This window comes from Scyliorhinus torazame, chromosome 29, assembly GCF_047496885.1.
Source record: "Scyliorhinus torazame isolate Kashiwa2021f chromosome 29, sScyTor2.1, whole genome shotgun sequence".
Classification (NCBI taxonomy): domain Eukaryota; kingdom Metazoa; phylum Chordata; class Chondrichthyes; order Carcharhiniformes; family Scyliorhinidae; genus Scyliorhinus; species Scyliorhinus torazame.
In genome coordinates, this window is record NC_092735.1 from 18803197 (window position 1) to 18822215 (window position 19019).

Consider the following 19019-nt stretch of genomic DNA (forward strand, 5'->3'; position numbering starts at 1 on the left):
GGTAAATCCTGCCCAATGTTTCCCGTCAATTCCTAGCATTTTGCTTTTATTAGTGTTCTGCAGGGATGACTTCAGCATGTACGTAAATGATGCAAATATGGCATTGAACTTGTAGTGATACCAAAGAAGTATATATGGTTAATGTGGACTGCACCAATATACAGAAATACATATATGGATTTGAGAGTGGGGTGGATAAATGGCAATTAAATTCAAAAAGAAGTGTGAGTTGGTTCATTTTGGTATGAGGAATAACGAGAGTGCTTATTCTTCAGAAGACCAAAATAAGTGGGGTAGAAGAAATCTGGAAATACAGATACAAAAATCGCTACACTTGTTGCTAGTTCATAGTGCAAGCAAAATACTAGAGTTCCTTTCTACAAGAATAGAATTCAAAAGTAAGGAAGTAAATTTATAGAGAATCTTGGTTGGTTAATCTAAACTTGGAATATTTGTGTGCAGTCTGGTCTCCATGCTACAAAATAGAGCAGTGAGGCAACGGAAACAAAATTGCAGACCAGATCTACAAAGAAATGGTGAGAATTAAGATAGTTTTTTTCTCTCCTTTTCTCTCTTTCTCCCCCCTCTCTCTCTCTCTCTCTTTCCCCCCCCCCCCCCCCCCCCCCCCCCCCCCCCCCAACCATCTGGAAAAGAGATGACTAAGGAGTCCTGGCAGATGTCTTTTTTAAAATTCATTTTCGGGGTGTGGGCATCGCTGGTTAGGCCAGTATTTATTGCCCATCCCTAGCTGCCCTTCAGAAGGTGGTAAATTGCCTTCTTGAACCGCTGCAGTCCTTGAGGTGTAGATACGCCCACTATACTGTTAGTGAGAGAGTTCCAAGATGTTGCCTTAGCGACAGTGAAGGAGTGGCGATATATTTTCAAGTCAGGGTGGTAGTGACTTGGAGGGGAACTCCAGGTGGTGGGGTCTGAGAAACCTTGGTGAGTTACTGCAATGCACCCTGTAGATGGTACACATGGCTGCCACGATTTGTTAGTGGTGGAGGGTTTGAATGTTTGCGAAAGAGGGAGCAATCAAGTGGGCTGCTTCATCCAGGATGGTGTTGAGCTTCTTGTGTGTTGTTGGAGCTGCACTCATCCAGGCAAATTGAGAGTATTCCATAACACTCCTGACTTGTGCCTTGTAGATGTGGACAAGCTTAGGAGGGGTCTACTCATTGTAGGATTCCTAGTTTTTGACCTGCCCTGGTAGCCACAGTATTAATGTAGCTGGTCCAGTTCAGTTTTTGATCAACGGTAACCCTCAGGATGTTGATTGTTGGGGATTCAGCGATAGTAATGCCATTGAACATCAAGTGGTGGTGGTTAGATCCTCCCTTGTAGGCGATGCTCAATGGTAACCCCCAAGATGTTGATTGTGGGGGATTCAGCTATTGAATATCAAAGGGTGATGGTTAGATCCTCTCTTGTAGATGGTCATTGCCTGGCACTTGTGTGGCATGAATGTAACTTGCCACTTGTTAGCCCAAGCCTTGATATTGTCCAGGTCTTGTTGCATTTGGACATGGACTGCTTCATTATCTGAAGAGTCGCGAATGCTGCTGAACATTGTGCAGTCATCCGCAAACATCCCCACTTCTGACCTTCTGATGGAAGGGAGGTAATTGATTAAGCAGCTGGAGATGGTTGGGCCTGGGACACTACCCTGAGGAACTCCTGCAATGATGTCCTGGAGTTGAGATGATTGAACTCCAACCACCACAACCATCTTCTTTTGTGCCAGGTACGACTCCAAACCGTGGAGAGTTTCCCCCCTAATTCCCATTGACTACAGTTTAGCTAGAGTTCCTTGTTGCCATACTTGGTCAAATGCTGCCTTGATGTCAAGGGCAGTCACTCTCAACTCACCTCTAGCATTCAGCTCTTTATCCATGTTTAAACCAAGGCTGTAAATGTGGTCAGGAGCTGAGTGACCCCAGCGGAACCCAAACTGAGCATCGGTGAGCAGGTTATTGCTGAGTAAGTGCCACTTGATAGCACCGTTGGTGACTCCTTCCACCACTTTGCTGATGATGGAGAGTAGACTGATAGGGTGGTAATTGGCTGGACTGGATTTGCTGCTTCTTGTGTACAGGACACACCTGGGCAACTTTCCACATTGCTGTGTTGTAGCTGTAATTGGCTATGGGTGAAATTCTGAAACAATGCAATGAGGTGGATATGGGGAAACCTTCCCTTTTGTGGATGTGTTCAGAACTATAAATCACAAAACAAACACAAATAAGAGAATGGAGTGTGTGGAGAACATGGAACCTGCTGCTATTTGAATGTTTTGAATATTATGGAGAGTTTTGACTCATTGATGAAGGAGAAAGAATAGATGGTTGGGGGGGGTAAAGTGGAGGAGGAGAAAGAATAGATGGTTTGGGGGGTAAAGTGGAGGGGGTAACTAGAGTGGGCAGAGACTTCTTGGCTGCAGCACCGACACTGGTGTTTACCAAGCGAGCATAGAGTTGGTTGCAGCATCGACATTGGCATTTACCAGTTGGTCTCAATGGCTGGTTTCCATGCTGTGGATTATAATTTATTTTCATCTTTAGGTTGCATGGCTTCAGCAGTCCAACTTTTAATTCCAGTTGTAATAGTTCCTATTGCTAATGAAAAATGCTGTAAGGATGCCCTTACATTGGGTTGGTTGGGGGGGGGGGAGATGCTGCATACAGATTAAGACTTGCCAGTTGATGAGGGATGCTTCAAATTGGCTTTAAAACTGGGCCAATGTCTCTTTCTCCTCCGCCCCCTCTTCCACCCACCCCCCAACCAACCCAGCATCTCATGAGGAACCGGCACATACAGGCATTTTCTGTTGTTCACACCGTTCCATTTGCATTTTAAATATGGCTCGAGGTTCCCAAAATGAATGAAAAGATCCCTGTGTTAGTGGTTCCTGAGCTAACCTGTTCTTTTTAATATAAATTTAGAGTATTCAATTTTTAAAAAATTTCAATTAGTGTGGCAAATTCACCTACGGTACACATTTCTTGGAATTGTGGGGGTGAGACCCACGCAGACACTGGGAGAATGTGGAAACTCCACACGGACAGTGACCCGGGATTGAACCTGAGTCCTCAGAGCCATGATGCAGCAGTGCTAACCACTGCACCACCATGCTGTCCGTGAGCTAACCTGTTTTAAAACTGATCTTCAATCTTGTTAATTCTCAGCAGCCTGCTGCACAAAGCCCAAGTTCCTAGAATCAATCACACTGATGTGGATCGCATGCAATGCAAATGCACCTTTACCTTTTGATCATAGTGCAGTAGGGAGCCTTTTGCGGTCTTTTAAATTGTACTGCATTTGTTTGGAAGCCAAGATTTTTCAATGTTTTTCCTTCTTTCGCCAACACACCCTAGGGCTGAACCCCACTCAAATAATTTTTTAAAAATTAGTGTACCCAATTAATTTTTTCCAATCATGGGGCAATTTAGTGTGGCCAATCCACCTAGCTTGCACATCTTTTGGGTTGTGGGGGCAAAACCCACGCAAACACGGGGAGAATGTGAAAACTCCACACGGACAGTGACCCAGAGCCGGGATCGAACCTGGGACCTCTGCGCCGTGAGGCAGTAGGGTTAACCCACTGCGCCACCGTGCTGCCCTCCCCCACTCAAATAATTATACAAATGGTGCACTCTGAAGGTATCTACTCAACATAATCAAGTGGCGGTGCAATATAGTGATGTAGAAGTTCTTCTGTTGTTTCAATCTTAATTATATTCAATTTAAGAGCTAGACACCCTTTGATTAATATTTGGCTATTCCATATGAAAGCTCCACTTGCTAGTGCCTCTGGGTGAGCTCATGTTATTCTTGTAATCCCTCTTGTTGGGTTTGAGTATTTTGGTATTTGCATCCAGTAACTGGAACAAGAGAAGAGAACAACTCTTCAAATAATACATTTATCTTGACATCTTGTTTAACACCTGTGCATTAGTGAATTGAACCTAATTTTTTTCTGTAAATGGTAAACTGGGGGTGGCATGGTGGCACAGCGGTTAGCACTGCTGCCTCACTGCGTTGAGGCCCCGGATTCTTTCCCAGCACCGGGTCACTGTACATGTGGAGTTTGCACATTCTCCCCATGTCGGCGTGCGTTTCGCCCCCACTACCAAATATTTGCAGTGTAGGTGGATTCACCATGTTAAATTGTCCCTTAATTGGGGAATAAAAATAATTGGGTATTCTAAAAGAAAAAGTAAATGGTAAACTGGAGATACTTAAAACCTTTTTTTAATGCAATTAAAATCGCTGATACTTAGCACACTGGGTTTATTTTATAAAATTTCTGTTATGGAATGATGGATATTAGCCAGAATATTTTAATTCTGCCTCAAAATGATACAAAGCTCATCCTGCTCTGGCATCTCCTGACATTGTGTGGGAAATTAATTAATATGTTAGTTAAGTACACATGCAGTGCATTCAATTTGTGTTTTTAACTATGGAAAAACAAACAATGTACACCAGTTTTTGGAATAGCAATGTTTGGGTAGAACAAGATTTTCCAAAGTACTAAATAAAATCCAGGAGTAAATTTAAAAAGTGGTTAGGGCCAGTTCCCACTGACTTGAGCTCCTGAAATAACAACAGCTGAGGCAGCCATTTTGTGCATTCTGCTGGAACTCTGGCTTCCTCCATTATGCAGGGAGCCCAGCAGCTGGAATCATGTGATCAGAGATCTCTTAGAACCCCAGATACTTTCTTTCTCAATCTGCTTTTCATAATTATTCCAGTCTCTTACTCACAAAAAGTGCAGGAGGAGCTCTGCTTGTATTCTGAGAGAGTATCGTACAGAGAGCTGCTAATTGTGTAATACTAATGTAGAGTGATGTTCTTCTTTGTGAAGGATTTTGTTTTTTTAACATTTTTGTGTTTGAGCAGCTAACATACCTCCATTTAAATTTGTTTTTCGTTAATGGGCTATTCAAAACTAGATTTGAATTTGACCTATTCTTGTTCCTGGTAGGGGTGGGAGAACTGGGAAGCTGCTGTGAAGCCATGAGTAGGTATTTTCTTAGAAAACCTGAAGCAAAAATATCTCTATCACAGTTTTCAGTGTTTGGAAAGCTGTTTGTAACCTCCAGGAGGCAAGGAATAAAAAGACTTCTTGCAGACTGTCGTGAGTAATGATTTTGTATGCATTGTTTTTTCTTACAGGGATCCATTTTAACAGGCAATTTCTCTCATCGACCCCCCCCCCCCCCCCCACCACCACCACCACCACACAAGTTCCAAAAAAATCAATCTTCCCAATTAATTTATTTTTGATCATCTGAAGGAATTTTGCATATGATCAATTTAGCTGCATTGCCATGATTATTTCAGTGGGCTTAAGTTAATTTACCGCGCGCAAACGTCACAAGTCCTTCAGTGTTGTCCTTCATTTGACCTTGCAAGTCTCTCCAGTTGTATTCCTAATATACATCTCCCAAATTTTATTCACTGGTTTTCGGTGTTTTGTTCTCTATACCTGTCTCATTTGGCTTACAGTTTCACACTAACATTCGATCTCCTATGTCGTGTTTGCTACAGTGCGGTGTTTGATACAGTCATTTCCTTTTTGTAGTAATTCTTGCAGGGTAACTAGATCTGAAGCAAAACTAACATTTAAAAAAACAAGTTGAGCTATGCGTATATATCCATATGGCACATATAAAACACATGCGATTATTGAAGATAATGCATGGCGACCAGTCTGCTCTTTATTTCACAATTGCAATGATGTGTTATAACTGGCAGGTGCTGTGAGCGTGAGTCACCTAGATCTTTCTCGCCAGTGAAATCCAGTGAAATGAAAAGCAGATTGTGCTGCTGGCTGTGTACTTAACATACATAGTAAGTGAGGAAATGGAACAAAGAGGAGGGAACATTTCTAGTTTCCATAAAGTAAATTATCATAGATGTATGGTAATGAAAGCCTAATGTAATTTAAATGTGACTTGTTGGATATTTTCAGTGTTGTGAAAAATGATTGGAGTAAAATATTAAATACCTTATTACATGTAGGACTAATATGTTTCCTGAGTATGTATTTTGACGGTGGGGGGGGAAGGAGGAGTGATTTACAGTTGTTCTGGAAAAGGAAGGAGTCACGCATGTATTGAGTGGGGCATAAATTCAAATAATGGGTTTCAGGGTTTAGACTAGGAGACAGATCTTGCATTCTGGCAATTTCCTTCTATATGTTCTTGAACTGGGGCTCCTTTGTCTTTTTTCCCTTCCCCCTCCCTCTGGTGCCTGCCGGTTCCAACAGCCGCCTGGCTTGCTCTGGCAGCCTGGAATCTCTGGCCTGGATTCCTAGGAAGCAGCAAGCAAACTTGCACAGTCGAATCCTGCTTGCTAATTGCCTAGTGTGACTGACTGGCAGTTGACGTCAGTGAGGGGCCGCCTCCAGACACATCTGCTATACTGTAGTTGCATACCCAACAATCAGAGCTTTCTGTCTGCTGGTAAGTCCTGTTGTTGTTGCTAATGTGGTTGTGCGCTTGCAGCTATCTGACTGTAGCAGACAAGGAATATTGTGCACACATTTATATACACACACTCGCACACAGTCAAACATTACACACCCACACCCCAGCTAAAGTAAATCATTGTACAGTGGTACTGCAGGCAGGAAACCATGTTCTATCTGTTCTCTATAGAGAAGTAACTTTTGTTTGAGGTGGGATGAAGCTACAGTAATCTTAACTGCCCGTGCCTCTGCAACCTCAAAATGGCTGACGATTGTTGTGGCTGTTCCCTCTTGCTAAATTGCCTTGGGGCAAGTTCCTGTGGTTTATTTGTGGAAGTGCAGATATCACATATCAACTTTAATGCCAGGTAAGCAGAATTTTAAAAAAAAATTCTTTATCTCTAAACAAAGAATTTTTCTCTCTTTTACACTCTCTTTCCCCCCCCCCCCCCCATAGATATTTGTAATGCAAATTTTAGGTACAAACAACTTGCAAAATGGTATGTAAATATAAGTGATTCGTGTTTTGCTGTGTGTGTCTCCTTAAATTAAAGTGCTATATTTCTTGAAAAACAACTGTTTTATATTTAGTGCTCTGGAACCTGTATAAAATGGTCACCCTTCAGAAGGACCAAAATGGCTGCTAAATGGAGGTTCAGAACCTACTTAGCATTTGGGACTGTGAAAAATGGCTGTTAAGTCAAATGAAGACTGCTTAATGTGGTTGAGTGTTAATGTGGCATTCACAGGACTTAACCCATTCTCATCTGGAGGAACATATACATTTTATTACTTCTGCTCCCTGGTAAGTAATAATTGTGGCCATTTTTAGTTATCTTTTGTCTTTGTTTTGCATGGGAGAAAGTAATGGTTTAGTTCCAGTCTGTTACATAACCAGAAAAGCTGGATTTGTATATGTGAGCGGGGGAGGGGTGGGCCTTTTCCGTGGTTACAAGTAGTAATTTATTTTGAAAGTGAAGGAATTCTGCCTTGCACTGAAAAAAACTCAGAATTTGCAATATTCTGCTCTATGGCAGATTGGCTTGTGTGGAACAGCTCCACTTTAACTCCCCTAAAATACTAGTACTTTTGCAGCCGTGCATTGTGGGGATGGTGGGGAGGGGACGGGGAAGATGTGTGATGGTGGAACCAATTAATATAGCCTAGGTAAGACCTTTTTCATTCCGCTTGTGTTTTAACCTTTTTTATGAGACTTCACAGGCCAAAACAATTTTAATATTTAAACCGGTGTTCTCAACTTTGTTTGGGTTAGTAAATCTTTGAAATTTCCTTTGCCAGTTGACCAAACACTCTTCCTTTTACACAATGTTTATGCTAGTGCCAGGATCTTCATCACAGTCTTCAGTGCTGCAGCTTCTCTCAAGCCTCCAGGATCTTCTCATTTGAGTCTTCCCAAACGGTATTTGCTTTGACATGCATTTCATCTATCACATTCTCCAATGAAACAAAACGGCCAAATTGCCTATTTGTAATTGAATTCAAAGTCCATTATATTTTTCTTGTAATTTTTTAAAGTTGGTTCAGTTTTTGACCTTTCTACAATTTGACTTTTTTTGGTTTGAAATTTCACAGGAAATTCTTTGACATTCTCTCTTCTGAATCCAGTGTTTTTCTAGTACAGCCAAGCGCACAATTTTTAAAAATGCACTGGATGCTGTTGATTTTATTCCTTAATATTCACTTGCTCATTACTGCCTTGCCAATCCCCAACAAAAACATGCTAAGATATCTTTTTATTAATGATATGAACACCCAGTTGCATTTGAGAACAATGAACTGTGGTTGAGGCACTAATAACAGTTGGTGCTGTCTTTTATTAGTTTGTACTTTACTATAACCTGCCAACATCATCTTGAGAGCATGGTAACTATGTTCAATCAGTGGTATTCACCTTTCATGCATTCAGTACAACGTTTTCGTTTTACCGTGCCAAATTGAAACAACCTGAGTATTCTTATAGTTCTTAATTACATTATTCATAGATGGAATTTGAATTAATAATCTTTATTAGTGTCACAAGTAGGCTTACATTAATACTGCAATGAAGTTACTGTGAAAATCCCTTCGTCGCCACACTACGGCGCCTGTTCGGGTACATTGAGGGAGAATTCAGAATGTCCAATTCGCCTAGCAAGCAAGCGGTCTTTTGGGACTTGCAGGAGGAAACCGGAGCACCCGGAAGAAACCCATGCAGACACGGGCGGGGAGAACATGCAGACTCTGCATAGTCAGTGGCCCAAGCTGGAAATTGAACCCGGGTCACTGGCACTGTGAAGCAACAGTGCTAACCACTGTGCTCCGTGCCAGCCATAAAGCAAGAATCGTACCTCTAGACCAATGAGCCGGCACCCATTATTTTGTGGTTATTCACAAATGTATTGTTACTTTTGTTGAAGTTATCTTTTATTGCCATTTTAATAGTTGCCCCCATAAAGTGGCCATCTACATATATAATACAGATATCAGCACATTTAAACACACACTGAAGGGTGGCACGATGGAGCAGTGGTTAGCACTGCTGCCTCACGGCGCCTAGGACCCCTGTTCAATCCCGGCTGCCGGTCACTGGCTGTGTGGAGTTTGCACGTTTTCCCCGTGTCTGTGTAGGTCTCACCCAAAGATGTGCAGGGTAGGTGGATTGGCCACGTTAAATTGCCCCTTAATTGGAAAAAAGAAAGTAACAATTGGGTACTCTAAATTTGTTTTTAAAAAAACATTAATTAAGCAGGCCTATTTGGCAATATTTCTTATCTACCTGTTAAACATTACAAAACACAAGTAATCAGTTCCTTTAACTGGATGACAACGGCCTTTATCAATATTTAAAACCTTTTTGGGGGAGATTTGTAGGAAAATATTTGCTTTCTGTACCACTTAGCAGTCTATGTAATGCAAGTTTGCCAATTGTTTTGGTCTATGATTATCAATGCCATTATCTCATGTCAAAAAACATTTTCACCTGATATTTAATTTAGTAGTACTTCTGTGTATGACTTTGGTACTCAACCATGCTTTTGTCATACCAGTTTAAAAGTGTAGAATTGAGGGATATTTTGAACCTTTGTTGTTCCTAATGATTTGGTGCACTCTATTAGGTTTTTAATTGTGCCCTGGCATCTCGGTTGAAACAAGAAAATCCATAATATGAAGTATATTAATTTTTACAAATCTTCATTCAATTTTTTAAAGCTGTAGCATTAGTGGGGTACAACTAAATATACATCTGTCATTGAACGCACATCCCACTATACAGTGGAGAGAGGCATGGCATACTATGTCACGCTTTCAGCAGATACTATGGTGTTAACAGTCAAAATATTACTCTTGTGATTTCAAAACAGTCATTTCACTCTCCACAAGTGGATGTGAAAAGTTTTTGTGACATCCGAGGTCACTAAAGGTGCTCTTTAAATACAAGTTCATCATCCTTTACTGAAAGAAGTGATGTGCTCTAGGTATGAAACAAAAGGCTAGTGTTATAATTTGGATTTTCTAGAAATTTGTTCACACTCCACTGTTTCATGCAAGTGCACGCTGTCACCCATTGTGCCCTTAGCAGAATTATGTATCCCAATTGCCTTACTCTTAGTCATCTCACTGAAGTGGAGGATTTTAAATATGCGCTTTAATGACCTGACAAAGCATCTTATTTAAACTGATATTTAAAATCCAGTTTTAATTTTTGCCTATATGTGTTAAACCTTCCCATTCGAGTACATTTCAATCAGCTTTCCAAAGCCAAATCAAATAATGATGTGCCTGTCCAGCTCCAATAGACAACTAAGTCAACACCATTGCATTTGGAGGGAAAATACCAGCAAATGAATGGAGTCTCAGCCACTACAATTTGAATTAAATTGTCCAGTTGCTGCTTAATGAAATACAGTCAGTACGGAAAAGTAATTGAGGTATTTTCACTATTCTGCAGGGAGGTGAGGCAGATGAATATCACGCGAGCTAGCTGCAGGCATAAGACAAGAATTTCATTACTTGATGCACTCTTCAATGAAGGTGCTCCTATAGTGATTAGCAAAAGGAAGGGAAAAAAATAGTGAACTTTTCTGCCTAACGGGCAAATAATTGTTTAAAAAAACTTATGCAACTTAATGTGCAAACTGATAGCCAATTTAGTTCCTATACAGTTGACTAATTTCTGTCAAATCATTGTCTGCACAATTCATATTTGCAGACCTTCCCTGCAAATTTCACATTTAAAAAAAAAAATGGTCACAGTGTGTGAAATGATAACAGTACAAAATTGCATGACCAAATTCATGATTGTGTTATTTACAAAGCCAGGACATGAGATAGATTATTTCCTTCATATGGGTTTCCCGCTTGGAGAAAGCTGTTTGACCTATTTGTTAAAATACACAGACTTTTTGCAGGAACAAATCAAACATTTCAGAATTTATGATTGACGGCTATTTCAGCCAGCATAGCATAGTGCAACAGCAAGAGCTTACAAATTGGAAAGAATAAAAGCCATTGATAACATTCATCATTTCTACACAACTTATGTTTAGGAAATGATCCATGATAGGAATATGGGTCCAAAATTATGTTAAATAAGACACATGCTTTTTACTTGTGATCCAAGTTGAATACACAATGAGGAGTTCAGGAGATGGTGTTTATGCTGTTTGACAGAATCTGTATATCAGGTCATCAACTGTGAAAGTCACCAAGGGTCAAGCATGGTTCCTTTCACTGGCAATAAAAGTTTCATTTTTAATGGTGAATTGTAATGTGGATGTTTTAGTTAAAAAAACATTTTTTTTTTTTTTTTTTTTTTGGAGTAATCTCCAGCTGATTTCATCTTGCAAAAACATGGATAATGTATAATGGCACAGACAACTGCTTAAGTGGCTCAGGAAATAAAACCAACCTGTAGCAGACTTCAACTTTGGGTAGGTCTACTTGCATGTATTTTCCAGTAAAGATCATCGGACAGTGATCAGGAGAGGGAATTTTTAAAAACCTTCTTTCGCACAAAGCACACTTTTTAGTCATGTGATGTCTGATGGCTTCCCGGTACTCCGTGACCAAGTTTTCAACTAGTTTGGAGCAGTTGTCGGAAAAGGACAAGCCAAGTTAGTAATTGAATACTATCTTCAGCATTGTCAGAGGATCAGCATAAAAGTATATATTTTTGAAACTCGTTTGTCAGCTTCAGGTGTTGAGTTGTCACATGAGCAATTTTCTTTGCACTTCAAAGTAATTGTAAAAGAAAGCTTCCCCGCTTACTTACAAAAAAGGAAAAGCCTTCAACTTGACTAGGATGCTCTGTAGCTACACCTTGCAACCTAGGGGAAAAAACACACACCACATTAAGTATGGGCAAGGCAGCACAGTGGTTAGCACTGTTGCTTCACAGCACCAGGGTCCCAGGTGTTAATGTAAGCCTACGTGTGACAATAATAAAGATTATTATTATTGTAGTACTTCAGGAGCAGGAAAATTCATTCACCATTGCAAGATAAAATCTCCTGTCTGCAACTAACTTCACAAGAGCATCACTTAATGGACCTCCAGTATATTGTGCCCCAAGCTGCTCTTATGATGAGAGACCATGTCCCCTAGGATGTGTAAAACCAGAATTTCCAACTGGGTCTGTTCTAGGTAGGGGGACATTGAGCTGGATTGTACGACCAGAGTGCATGAATGGTGGTCATTGCTTGTGACCTCCGGAAACTTTCACAAAGACCTAGCAATCTCTGGTGTAGATTTCCCTTTTCCTGACAGCTTAAATCTGGTGTCAAGTCTAGGAAATCTCCAGACATCTAGCTGCATTTATGTCAGTAAGCAGGCTAAGTAGCCAGTTACAAAGTGTTCATACAGCTAGCAAACCAGGAAGTTACAACCAGTGATTCACTTCTTTCATCCGCGTTTTCAGATAGTGAAATAAATATTATTCATTAAAATAAAACCTTCTCAAACTTCCTTTTTTTTAATCTTACTTTGGAATTTTTTGTATCACAATTCCGATATTTGACATTCCACAAATATAAAGTTAGCTTTTCAGGGCCAGTGAGGGTGTTTATAAGTAATTATGAAATGAGTACACTGTTAATACACAGCTCACCGCATTTAATAAGATCTGACTTTTACAGCATGAAGTTTTCATCAATTCACTTCCTTGGGATTGCGCTCTGGTGAAAACCTCAACAGTGCATCCTCTGGGGAGTGTAGAATCAGTGATGACAACTATTGGACCTGTGTTATTCTGCATGTCTGTCCTTTCACAGCTGCTGTCAGTTTCAGTGGAATAAGCACCACTGCTGTTGTTGCTGCAAAATCTGAGCATTTTATCTTAATTGTCAAATGGTGAAATTATGCAGTTTTAAAATCTTAAATTTGTAACTGGGGGCAAATATTTCATAATTTACTTGGGTTTTGTGGTATAGAAAGTGCTTTGCCATGGATACAGTTGAAGGAAAAGCTATTTGTGGGCATATTGCAAAAGATTATTTATAATTGTATTCTCACCTCTATTTCATGTGGTATTTTTGCCAAAATTGTACCAGTAGCAATATTTCTTTTGACTTTCTGCCCTTAAGTGTTTTATCAAAATAATTATCCTATCTATTTTTCTATAAATTATGTTTTTTGGAGGTATTGAGCAGATTTTGTCATCAAATTTGAGATACTGATGAGACAGAGGCCAGTATTGGGGGAAGAGAAGCAGCAAGCCTGTCCTACTGCAATAATTTCTGTTACTTGAAAAAGTGGTAAAGGCTTAATGGAATGTTGAGACTTTTAAAAACAAATTCCTAGTTACGGGTATTTTTATTTTTAAAAGCCGTTTGAAACTAATCTGAGGCTGCAAGAAAGTTCTATTAAAGGCGATCAAATTTTATTTTAAATTTGTCTCCCAGTACAGGGGCATTTTAATGTAGAAACGCAATAAACACTGCAGTACTCTTCGGTTGCATTCTGGGTTTTTTAGTCCCTTGTGCTAGATCAGCAGCTGGTGTTAAATAAACAGGAGCAGAATCAACTCCGTGTTGGCACTGATTATTATGTAAGGCATTGTGAACAGTGCTTCAGATTAAGCCAGAGTTTGGACCCCAGGGACATGAGGCACAACATGGTTAATTGTTTTCAAAAAAACAAATGTGTTCTATGGTCCACTACTTCACTTGGCTGTGACTGGAGCTATATTTACCATACGAGTAAAATGGCGAAGTACAAATAAGGAATCTTTTTAAGATGGCTGCATTGGAAATTCACAAGGAATAAATTAAGCAATAAACGCCACCAGAATCCTCTCCAGTCCAATCACAATGTCTTAATAATGTCTGTAATTTATGTGGCATACTTAATATTACTAATTTTCTAAGTCACTTCTTTCAATGTTTTCGCTTTTCTTCACTCTGGGGGCAGGATTATTAATCTCTGATTCAAAGCAAACAAATTTGTTTTCACTTGTGTCGGAGTGATATTTTGCATTGCAGACCTATGCAGTGTGGATTTGGAGCGTGGTGAGCAGTGGTGCCTGGAAGTGGGAAAACTGCTCTTAAATTAAAATTTCAGCAGCACTGACAATGCAAGTTCCTTCGCAACATTTGTGAAGCTGATGGCAAAACATTTTACTTAAAACAAAATCCAATAAGCGACTGTGGGTTGGGGATGGGCGGGGGGGGGGAGGGGGCAAATCAGCTTGTAGGAAGGGGTGAATTGCATCCACTGAAATTCTGGAAGGATGATCCTTTTTTGAGTCCAGTTAAGGTGTTTAGAATAATATCCTAGTAAAGAATCTAGGGAGTGTCTTTTTTTCTTTGTTTTAGAAATTTATACCATGTCAAGCATGGGGAGGGGGTGGTCGGTGAGAGGTAGCTCACTAAACTGGAATATTGAAATGCTTTCAATGCTCCATGTACCACATAAAAATGTTCAGGTTTAAATCTGCAGACGTGTTCAGGCCTATTATTTCACTGTGATTTATGAACATGGACTTGGGTGCAGGGGTAAGCCATTCAAGCCTGCTTTGCCATTCCCTAAGATCGTAGGGATTGTGGTCTCAACTCCTTGTTACTGTCTGCCCCTCCCCCGTGATCCTTGACTGCCTTGTCTATCAAAAAATCTTTCCTAACTCGGCCTTGAAATACCCAACCTCCACTGCTACCTGGGGAAGAGAATTCCACAGACTGATGACCCTCCAAAAAAATTATTTTCCTTTTATCCGTCATAAAAGCAAAACCTCTTATTCTTAAATTATGTTCCCTAGGTCTAGTCTCCCTAACAAGAGGAAACATCCTCCTGGTATCTGTCCAATCACGTCCCCTCAGGATCTTTATATTCTCAGTCCCAACCTGTTCAGCCTCCTGTTTTTCAAAGATAAGCCCTTCATCCAAGGAGTGAGTTGAGTGAGTTTTCTCTGAACTGCTAATGCAATTGATCCTTTTTCAAATAAGATGACCAGAACTGTACACTATTCCATATGTGGCTTCATCTAGGCCCTGTACAGCTGCAGTTGCAAGGGGAATAGAATACAAATGCCAACATTCCATTTGCCTTTCAAATCGCTTGCTGTTCCTGCCAACAAACTTTGTGATTCACGCACAAGGAGACCCAGATCCCTCTGTACCGCTGAGTTCTGCGATATCTCTCAATTTAAATAGTATACTGCTTTTCTATTCATCCTGCCAATTGGATAAGTTTACATTTTCCTACATTATATTTAATGTTTCTGGAAGCTATCTTCTATGTACACTTTGGAGCTTCATAACGTGTATTCATCTTCAGTTTGATGTATGGAAACAATTCATGATTAATGATGATGGCCTGATTTATGATTTATCCTTGAATGAGGTGGTGTTGCTAAAATCTACCCGTTCCAAACCTACAGGCACCCAAATTCAAACCATGGAGTAGCAATCTAAATTTAAATAAGACCCGAATTGTTTGGACTTCCAAGAGCCAGATTTTCTGGCCTATCATAATAATAATCTTTATTATTGTTACAAGTAGGCTTACATTAATACCGCAATGAAGTTTCTGTGAAAATCCCCCAGCCTGTTCGGGTACACAGAGGGAGAATTCAGAATGTCCAATTCACCTAACAGCACATCTTTCGGGACTTGTGGGAGGAAACCGGAGCATCCGGAGGAAACCCATGCAGACTCCGCACAGACAGTGACCCAAGCGGGAATCGAACCTGGGACCCTGCTATGAAGCTACAGTGCCGCCCCATTGTGAGGTGCTGGGAAGATAATAAGGCTGTTAATTGTACCAAATTTACCTAATTTAGAGAGCGAATCGACTATCACGCCTGCTTATATCGTCACACTTGCTACCAGCCTGGACTCAACTAAAATGATCTTGGATTCGAATGCAAATATTGCTTTTATAAAAAGAAACTCCTTTTGGATACTGGAGCTGCACATGAAGATGCATTGCTCATGTTTCAAGTTTGTTTCCGGTTTTCTCTTCAGTAGTCTGTTATTCACTAATGGCATTTTGCCAGGCTTTGTAGGTTGCTCTGAGCTAATTATTAGCCTTGTTACCTAGCAACTGTCAGCCGTCTCCTAGAAACCTAGGGGACTGATGCCTAGGGCAGCAGAAGTGCAGCTGAGCTGGGCGTGAGATGGCAGTTGTAGTTGCAACACATGCTGTGGAGTTGAGCAAAATCTGTGGGTACACGATCAATTAAGTGCTGCTGAACACTCAGATGCTGATTAAAACAACTCCTGTATTCTGCTTTCTTCCCTTGTACTAAGACTTGACCAGCTTTAGTACTCTTGAGCATACAAGAAAGATGACTATTTGTGCACCATGCACACTATTCAGATATTTAATGTAGTCTTGTTCACAGCAGAGTTTTTGTAGTAATGGTGTTACTGCTGTGATGGTTCGACTTTGTGCCTACTTTAAGGAGTAAAGCATTTTCGGAACTACCACAAAGTAAGGAAATCGGTAATAGTGCACATATCAACAATATTCTTTAGGCTTTTAAATGTTGGCTTTATCAGAGAAGGTGGGATTATCACTAGGCCAAAGGCTCTGTTCAAAGTTCCACTTTTTAAACTCAACTTGGGAAAAGTGTCTATGATCGAGACTTGAAGCCAAACAGTTCTTCATATTTCTGCAAAGTTTAGCAGAAAGTGTAACTAGCCTAAAATACAGGAGAACTACTGACCAAAGCACCACTTTGGTGTGTTCTAACACAGTTAAAGCAGAATTTTCTGTTATGAATTTAATATTGAGTATCTTCAACATTTGTTCTGAACAAATAAATAATGGTACCGGACAATGCAGAATTATCAAATGACTTCTCTGACATTGTTAATACAAATAAAACTGTTTTTGGTTCTGGTGAGGAAAAGCACTTTTTTTTCTGACTTATTTTAGTTGGAAGCTAGTGCCGGTCAATGGTTTAAAATGTTTAATTAGTGATATATTAATTCCTCTGCATATTTTGACTATTAAATTTGAGCAAGTTTTCTATTTTTGAGCGAATATATGCCATTTTGGGGGCAGGTTGTTCATCTAATCATCATTAGTGATTGACTGTAACATTCTAACAAACCACTAATTTAGCTGGAGTGATGCTCTTTTTACTATTTGATGTACAGTGGGTGACCAGAGTAGCCAATGTTTCCCACCTCTGAAACACTCAATTGTCCTTGACTGACGGTGAACAAATTAGTTATAAAAGTAGGTTAGATACTGCACTGAAGATTTGATATAATTCAATATTGTAACACAGATGAACCATTATCAAAATGAGATGGATCTCCTCCTGTTGGAGAAGTACGGTGTAGTGTAAATATACTTTTGGCACGGAGTCTGAGAATTAAACAAGCCAAAATATAACCAGGTTCAGCATTGTCTATTTCTTTGAAATTAATTAGCACCACCAAAGCCGTTGTGGTGGCTGTGTTTCCAACTTCTGCCTGTACTGAAGTTGGTCGATCATGTGGTTCTTTTTCCATGATCATGAATTCTGTAGGCTCAGTCCTTATTCCCATTCATTCTTCACATCAAGGATGATCTGGATCCTTCTTATCTTGCCTACACTTGCTCATTTCACATTCCTTTCCTAAACGTCTTTTACATTGCACGTCTGCAGAGCTCATTCCGTGCAATGGCTACGTCTTTAAGTGTTGCAATGAAAATGTTTCTTTCAGTTCTTTGCCTCTCGAGGCTCTTTGCCTCTCGAGGCTATCTGGCTGGCACCTTACCTTCAGTTCTATTTTCATTGTTTAATGTGGATGACAATTTTTATCTTCTTTAAAATTTCAGATGGAACACTCCCCATATTTAAACCCTCCAAGAAAATTGTTTTTCTATTTTTCCACTTAAACACTGTCCATAGAACCATAGAAAATATAACTGCACTCAAGGGAGCGAGATCCATGTGCTTTTTAAATAAAGAAAGAGTTCAGGGTCTCTGCCTCCACCACCAACTCGGGCAGCAAATTCCAGACACCCACCATCCTCTGCATTTTAAATTTTAAAAAAAAAATTTTTTTTTTCCACATGTCCCCTCTAATCCTTCTGCCACTTAGCTTGCTTCTATGGCCCCTGTTTTTTGAACTCTCTGCCAAGGGAAATAGATACCTCCTGTGTACTCTTATCTCCACCCCTCACAATTTTTTATACCTCAATCATATCCTTCAGCCTCTCTGTTCCAAGGAAAACGTCCCCAATCTCTCATCTTGGCTACAATTCTCCAGTTCTGGCAAAATTCTAGTAAATCTTCTCTGCGCTCTCTTAATTAAGAGTAATTACGTCCTTCCTGTATAATAATCTTTTTTATTGTCACAAGTAGGTTTACGTTAAGACTGCAACAAAGCCACTGTGAAAAGCCCCTAGTCGCCACACTCCGGCGTCTGTTCGGGTACACTTGAGGGAGAATTCAGAATGTCCAATTTACCTAACGTCATGTCTTTCGGGACTTGTGGGAGGAAACCCAGAACACCCGGAGGTAACCCACGCAGACACTGGGAGAACAGGCAGACTCCACACAGACGGTGACCCAAGCCAGGAATCGAACCAGGGATCCTGGCACTGTGAAGTAACAGTGCTAACCACTGTGCTACCGTGCCACCCACTAGACGTAATGTAGTAGCCAGAACGACGCACAATACTCCAGTTGTGGCCGTATAAGTATCTTGTACAATTCCATCATTATATCCCTATTTTTATATTCTGTACCTTTGCCAGTGAAGGAGCGCATTCCATATGCCTTCTTAACAACATTGTCTACCTGAACTGTTATCTTTAGGGACCTTGTGGACCTGTGCGCTACCATGTCAAGATCTCTCACTTCATCCTACTCTCAGTATATTCCCATTTATTGTGTGCTCACCTTTTACTGTTTGACCTCCCTAAATGCATTACCTCGCACTTAAGAGTTGAACTCCATCTGCCACTTTCTTGCCTATTCCACCAACGCATCCAAATCATTTTGGAGCTTCTGCACTAACCACTACACGGCCAACTTGTCGTTGGCAAATTTCCCAACCGCCCATCCCCCACTACACGCCCAATTTGTTGTCTGCAAATTCCCCCCCCC

At 40.4% G+C, this 19019-nt stretch overlaps 1 protein-coding gene across 11 annotated transcripts in view; it reads left to right on the plus strand.

The window, feature by feature from the left end:
* The window catches only part of LOC140403903 (activating transcription factor 7-interacting protein 1-like), a 256189-nt gene that overhangs the window by 13968 nt on the left and 223202 nt on the right, over positions 1-19019 (plus strand). Inside the window, exons 1-4 of one of the 11 annotated variants that reach the window (XM_072492125.1) lie at positions 6531-6843; positions 7067-7280; positions 7815-7895; positions 11296-11406. The exons of 7 other annotated variants lie outside the window; for them this stretch is intronic. The gene's annotated coding sequence lies outside the window, so the exon portion shown is untranslated. Of the gene's footprint in view, positions 1-6449; positions 6471-6530; positions 6844-7066; positions 7281-7814; positions 7896-11295; positions 11407-19019 lie in introns of those variants that run through there. 3 more of the 11 variants (XM_072492127.1, XM_072492130.1, XM_072492128.1) reach the window with 3 other exon arrangements.